This window comes from Lissotriton helveticus, chromosome 6, assembly GCF_964261635.1.
Source record: "Lissotriton helveticus chromosome 6, aLisHel1.1, whole genome shotgun sequence".
In the NCBI taxonomy this organism is placed as follows: domain Eukaryota; kingdom Metazoa; phylum Chordata; class Amphibia; order Caudata; family Salamandridae; genus Lissotriton; species Lissotriton helveticus.
In genome coordinates, this window is record NC_136067.1 from 2,134,155,461 (window position 1) to 2,134,162,655 (window position 7,195).

Sequence of the window (7,195 nt, forward strand, 5' to 3'; positions counted from 1 at the left end):
CATTTTGATCATGAAGAGTAATTATTGAATTATGATTACTATATTTTGAAATGTGAAGATCTGTATATAATGTTAACATTCCCTTAATAAATGTAGTGTGTTAAATAAAAGGCTTGTTACAATTAGTAGCCAAAATGAGACAATATGAGACAGTTCATAAAGAGCTATACGTCCGTTGAGTGATGATAGGACCATATTATCCATTTATTATATAATATTGAGATCGTGATATTAGTAAATGGTTCTAACCAAATTAGGCAGAACAAAAGCTCGCAGATAAACAATACATTTTCTGCTGTTATTGATGAATTAAACCAGGATAATATGAGCCCATAGGCCTTTGAATATAATTGACGAGTTCCATATATCTAGCGAAATGATCACATAATGAATGTAACTGCCTAAGAGTGCTACTATAGAAATGCTTAACGTTCCCTGTATAACAATGAAGTGAAATGCTACTAGGGCGGCCATCTTGTATGTACCTATAACAGTACTAATGTAAAGTGTGGGCATAGATATTAGCGCTGCTAAAATGTTGTAATGATTTGAATTTAAATGTTACTGAAAATGAGGATGTTCTAGCAATAGTATTTTGTTAAATATTAGGATGCCGACATATTTGGTATGACTATTCTTATCATGTAACAAATGGACTAACTATAGTGAGATATAGATACATCATGAGATATTTTATGTTCGATATTTTCTTTGGTATTTGCCTCAGTGAAGCAACATCTAGACGGACTAGAGGCAATTATAAACAAATATGTGCCGTGATAGTCCGTTTTCGATATCTGTTGCTTTGATATCGATTCTAGCGATATCGCCTGCATGTAACCCGGATATACTAGTATCAACTGGATGTACGTGTGGCTATCGGAAGTTAGTAGGTGACGCTCTATGCATATATGCGTCAGTAATAGTATTTAAACTCAATCGTGAATTGTGGATTTTACACAGATCGACAGAGGCGCCTGTCCCGAATACCCGTATCTCTGGATTTTAGCAGGTACTATCGCCAACACTGTGGTTCTATGCTTTTTGCATATGAGCTCTAATTCAAATTGAGAGAATGCTTAAATTCGGAATATCGCTCTCTTGTTTCTTTGTTTTGACTATAGACTGCTGGCGGTCCTGCCTCCTAGGTGGGCGGGATTACGACGTAACCCGCAACGCCCCTAACTATTTTAAACTTATGGCTACCTCCGTTTGGAATAGATTTCCTGTGCTGAACGACCGTAGTAGCAAGGTAATGTCTGTATTCCTTCTTCCTATATGGTCAACAATTAAAACATAAAGTTTTTCCTTAATGTCACCAATGCTTACGTGACTCTTTTAATATCTCTTAATACCTTTATAATATGTAAACTAGTCATGATAAGAGGAGGTTATTATTATCAATCATGTATGATTCCCTCCACTTGTATTTGACATTCTGTTACTATTACTTTGCATTATGAGATTAGGCACATCAAATTTCTCGATACTATGCATAGCCAGTTTCGTAGGAAGGTTCTAGACTCACTTGTGGAATATTAATCCCTAAACATGTATGCCAGCGCTATTTATTAATTCTCATAACTGTCACTTAGAAGTTGGGCACACACTTCATAATGGGCATTTTGTGATACACGTCTTTAATGAAGACGAAGTTTACATCTTTAAACGTGGTTATTGATACATACAATGCCGATTTCAATGTTGGCTGACTGAGTTATAGCAATATAGTGTATCTCATTCCATATTCCAGACTGAAGACTGGTGATTATGTTGGCGAACTATTACAAATCTTGACTCATTGAAGCAACTTTGGGAGCAACGATTCTTATTAACCCCTACCACGCTACTGCGTTTTCCCGCTGTGCGCGGGAATTTAAAAAATGGCTTGTTTATGACAAAGCCAGCATGTCATCCGCGTTATGCAGGTAACGCCCATGACGAGCTGGCTTTGTCATTAACGCCGAAGAGGTTAAGGTGTGTGACACAATGATGTTTATATTATAGTAGAGTATCATAGACTGGCTCATATTTGAACAGTGTATTTATTCTTCCGACATTTAGATAAACATTTAGTAGTATCGTGGCGACAGTTTGGAATTCTCGAGGTTCCTTGTGACCCCATGTGAGGTAACTATATGTAAAATACCATCCAGACATAATAATCAATAGGTAATCTACATCCACTGCTACCGTATAAGATGTGAACATAATTTCTACATGTCTGTTGACAGTAGTTATTACAATTACTTTTACTAACAAACGTAATAGGGTTATGTCCATTGATAGTAGTGATTACAACAAATTTGAACAACAAACGTAATATGTTTATGGCAGTAAGATGTCCTGACCATGGGAAACACAAGTCTTTGAAAAAATGTTAAAAAATGTACAGATCTAACAATAAGGTGGATTATGTTGTGATGAACGTAGACATCTGCTAGGGGTATAGCCAAAAAGAAGAGATCCCAGCCCATCTGAAAGCTGGAACATCTGATGGGCTGGGATCTCTTCTTTTTGGCTATACCCCTAGCAGATGTCTACGTTCATCACAACATAATCTGTTGGTGATCCCTCGGACTAAGAAGTCCAGATGGGGAGGAAGAGCATTTTCCACAGTTGCCCCGCGTCTTTGGAATGCACTTCCACTGGAACTTAAGTCCCTAACCTCTCTGCCCCTTTTTAAAAAGGCCCTAAAAACATGGTGTTTCAAGAAAGCCTACCAGTAATTCAACTCTTTGGACATGAAAATATATAAAAATATATAATTTTATGGTTAGGCGCCTTGATGCCCGATGGGCTGAGTCTGCGCGATATAAATCTGCTTTCATTTCATTTCATTTCATTTCATGTGTACTTTAGGCAGGGACTGTTGGGATATTTATTTAGATGCCCATGTTTACTATTTATGATATGCTAATGCGATCAATTTGTAAAATATTAGGTTGAGTGTGAATGGATATTTTAATGTTCGGAACATTGAGGATTTGTAAAAATATAACGTTGGTTTACAATAAAGTGTTAATGTAACTTTGTCAAGTATGTATCTTATGTTGTGTATTTCTTTTATATTTTTAGATATTTTATGTGTATGTGGGATTCAAATATCATATCCTGAAGAAGGTGTTGGCTCTCTAAATATATGCCCACCGAAACACGTCAATGCAATGCTTGAGTAGAAATATGTTAAGTCTTCGAAATAACAAATCTAATTACGAAAAGCTATATATGTATTAGAGTGTGATTGTGTTTTGGACTATTGTACTTGTCTCATTACAATAGGAACTATTTATTCCTTATTTATGTTTCCCACTTGTATGTGTTTTCTGTACCATTTTAGAATCTTGTGTTCATTGTTTTATATCAATTAACAATGTGTATTTAATATATGTTTGAATAAATTGTACATCTCCCATGAAGTTATTTTTATATTTTCCTTGTTGTTCCTTTTTGAATTTAATGCTGTGTATGCGAGTGTTGATGCCATAGAAATTTCACCCAAAGGGGAAATCTTGATTTGACATTTGTCTTTTGTCTTTTGGTACCCTACCCCTTTGGTCATTGGGTCCCGCTCTTTTATTAGAGATGAGAATTAGAGCATAGAGAAATAGAGCATAGTGCCGAAGTTAAGAACCACAAATAAAATTGTGATCCCATGCCATCTACTGTTACAGATTCCATCAAAGCCAATAGCTCTATATGTTGCTTCTAAGGCAAAGAAAAACAGTAAAGTTGACAAACTTGCTCTCTTAAAACATTTAGCTCACAATGGTCACAAGGTTTCTGCAACAAAATCTCAATCCTATAAAAAAGACGTGGATTATATAGGTCATAATATTTAGAAAGGAGCAAGGAAAGTTTCAAAATAATGTGTGTCTGCAATTTTGAAAGTGAATCCTCCTACTATCCAAAGGGAGGTGAAGATATTTGTTGGAATTGTTGGTTATTGTTTAAAGCGGTTTTTAAAATTGTCCTTGGTTGGAAAATCTTTAGATGTTGTTGCATAGCTAGATTCCAGATCCGGTACCATTTGACTAACACTATTTAAAGGGCCTTCTCGGTATTGAAAGAAAGCTTGTATAATACACCTACCCTGGGAATGCTTGATTACAATTTATAGTTTTATATTTTCTGTCAGCAGAAAGGTGGGTATACTCTTTTAATATTGACCAAGAAAAAAGAGGAATGTTGAGGTCAGTGGCCTATCTATCAGCTGTGTTTGATCCAGCAGAGGTAAATATTCTTGGTTACTTTAAAGGAGTTACAGCTGTTTGCAGTTTAACAAAGTGTAGAGATTGGGATATGACATATGTTGATTGTCATTATTCCACATTCTGTTGAGATCTTGCTGACACATACACAAACTCAGCATATGAAAAACAGTCGACTTGTAATGTAATTCCTATTACCCGAATAGGCTCTGCGCATTGGAACAATATACACTATAGGTTTGGCATAGGACTGAGGTTAGAATGCCCCTATTGCATATATTAAACTTAATTACTTGGTATGCCAGCTAACTCAGAGGCCACTAGAAAATCCTTGTAAACAAGAAGGGAGTAGTTTCTGGCAACTACATAAACATGACAACTTTGTTTCCCTTTAGAATCGGAACACTCTCAGAATCGTGGAAACAATAGATAACAGTTTTACTCAGCTAATTGTTCATGCATGGTTTCTTCAGAGTTATACAGAAAGAATAGACAGGCGTTTCAATAAAAAGGATTTATTGAACAGTCTTATTTCTCGTGTAAGAGATATGAGTTGTTGCAATCATAAGACAGTATGCAAGATATATTATGTACAGCGTAAGCAGTAGAAAGAAATAATACTGCACTAACATTATCTTTTAGTTATAACACACCCGGAACCTCTGCCCCATGTAGCTGAGCGCTTTCTAAGACCACTCATAACATAACATACCATATATTCAAACACATAAATAACATAGGCTAAATTGTGAATACTCATAAGATGTGTTCTCTACTAGTTCTCCCCCAGTGTACCACAAGGAAAGAAGTAGTTACTGTATTCTATAGTATGGTATGCAATAGTTTGTATGCAAAATCTAGTATGCTAAGTTTGTATGCTACGTTTGTATGCCAAGAGTCCCTCTACGTTCTAGTTTGTTCCATACCTTGAGAAGACACCAACATCATTTTTGGCGTCCCCAAGGGCTCATCCCTCAGCCTGACGCTGTTCAACGTTGCCCCCCCTCGCACAAGTGGCCGGCCAACACGACCTCAACATCATCTCCTACGCCGATGACACCCAGCTCATCCTCTCCCTCATCAAGGACCCGCACACCTCCAAAAGCAACTTAGGCGAGGAAATGAAGGCTGTCGCCGACTGGATGAGCAACAACCATCTGAAGCTAAACTCAGACAAGATGGAGGTACTCATCCTCGGACCCACCCCATCAGCCTGTGACGACTCCTGGTGGCCAACCACAATGGGAACAGCACTAACACCCACCAACCATGCACGCAACCTAGGATTCATCCTCGACTCCTCCCTTTCCACGTCTAAACAGGTCAATGCCGTCTCCTCCTCCTGCTACAACACCCTCCGCATGCTCCACAGGATCTACAAGTGGATCTCGACCGAAACAAGAAGAACGGTAACACAGGCCCTTGTCAGCAGCAGACTGGACTATGGCAACGCACTCTACGCAGGAATCCCTGTCAAACACCTATGACTACTACAATGCATCCAAAACGCCTCCGCCCGACTGATCGTCAACGTCCCCCGCTGCAGCCACATCACCCCCTACCTGAGAGTCCTACACTGGCTCCCCGTCGACAAGAGGATCACGTTCAAGCTCCTCACCCACACACACAAAGCACTCTACAACACCAGATCAGCCTACCTGAACAGCAGACTCAGCTTCTACACCCCCACCCGCCAGCTCCGCTCTACCAGCCTCGTCCTCGCCAGCTGTCCTCCGCATCCAATAAACAACCTCCGGTGGCAGATCCTTCTCCTACCTCGCTGCCAAGACTTGGAACATCCTCCCTACCCACCTACGGCACACCCAAGACCTACTCGCCTTCAGAAGACTCCTCAAAACCTGGCTCTTCGAGCAGTAGCGGCACCCCCTCCCCTCAGTGCCTTGAGATCCTCACGGGTACATAGCGAGCTTTACAAGGACTCTGATTGATTGATTGATTGAGAATGAGAAAGGTTGGAATCTCTTTCCGGGTCTCGAGCTCTAACACCCCGCGAAGAGAGTCAGAACACTGGAAGCTGGATTCGCTGCGAGCAGGGAAGAAAGCATTGTGTACGTGCATCAGGCTGGGACCCAGGCTCCTCTAAAGTCAAGGTCTCCTCCTTACTAGCCGTACTTGCCATAGCAAGGGAAGGTATATTTATACCTAGTAGGTGCCTTGGAATGTTAGCATTGACATAAAGTCGGGCAGAGGAAGACGTCCAGAATGAACACTTGGGGTATAATGGTTCATGCATAATAAATGAGTTCTTGGAGAAATCAATAATCCTGGGCTGGCTAAATTCCCAACAGCTTAAGGGTCTGGTTTCTAAGAACTTGTTGTGACATTGGGGTCGACAGATGTAGGTGACCATGCCTGTATTTGGATAGCATGGCTAATGCCTAGTTAAGGATATGGATCTTATGTCTATATAAGGGCAATCCAAATTTGTGCCTATATAAAGACATGTATCAGGAAAAGCTATAAAGGGTCACCTAAAGCAGAATACAACAGACTTACTAGATCTGAACAAGTCTGATTGCAAGTTGAAATTAGAAGATGTAAGTATCTAAACCCTGCGAAGTTGTGTCCTATTTCAAACAAAGATTGTGAAGACAAGGACAGGACTGATAATGATGATGATGATGAGTAACCTTAGCATGACTGCATTAGTGTTACAGAGGTACTTATCAAAACAAGACCAGATGTTAGAGAAGTTCCTCTTGCAATGGCTGATGTGACTTTATTTGTTGATGGTTCTTGTTCCAGAGACCAATATGGTATGATGAAGGCTGCCTACGCAGTATGTTCAATTTCTGAAATCATTAAAGCATCATATCTGCCAAATGTAACTTTAGCACGATTGGCAGAGTGTATTGCATTAACAAGAGCTTGTTGACTGTCAGAAAAATTCAATGTGAAAGTTTATACAGAGAGCCAGTATGGTTTTAGAGTGGTTCATGACTTTGGGCTACTGTGGTCGCCGA

At 39.4% G+C, this 7,195-nt stretch overlaps 1 long non-coding RNA gene across 1 annotated transcript; it reads left to right on the top strand.

The window, feature by feature from the left end:
* Nucleotides 1–861: 861 nt before the first annotated feature.
* On the top strand, nucleotides 862–3,408 carry LOC144762104 (uncharacterized). Its single transcript, XR_013596051.1, has 3 exons — nucleotides 862–1,012; nucleotides 1,125–1,252; nucleotides 3,079–3,408. It is a non-coding gene; the product is annotated as an uncharacterized LOC144762104 (long non-coding RNA).
* Nucleotides 3,409–7,195: the final 3,787 nt, after the last annotated feature.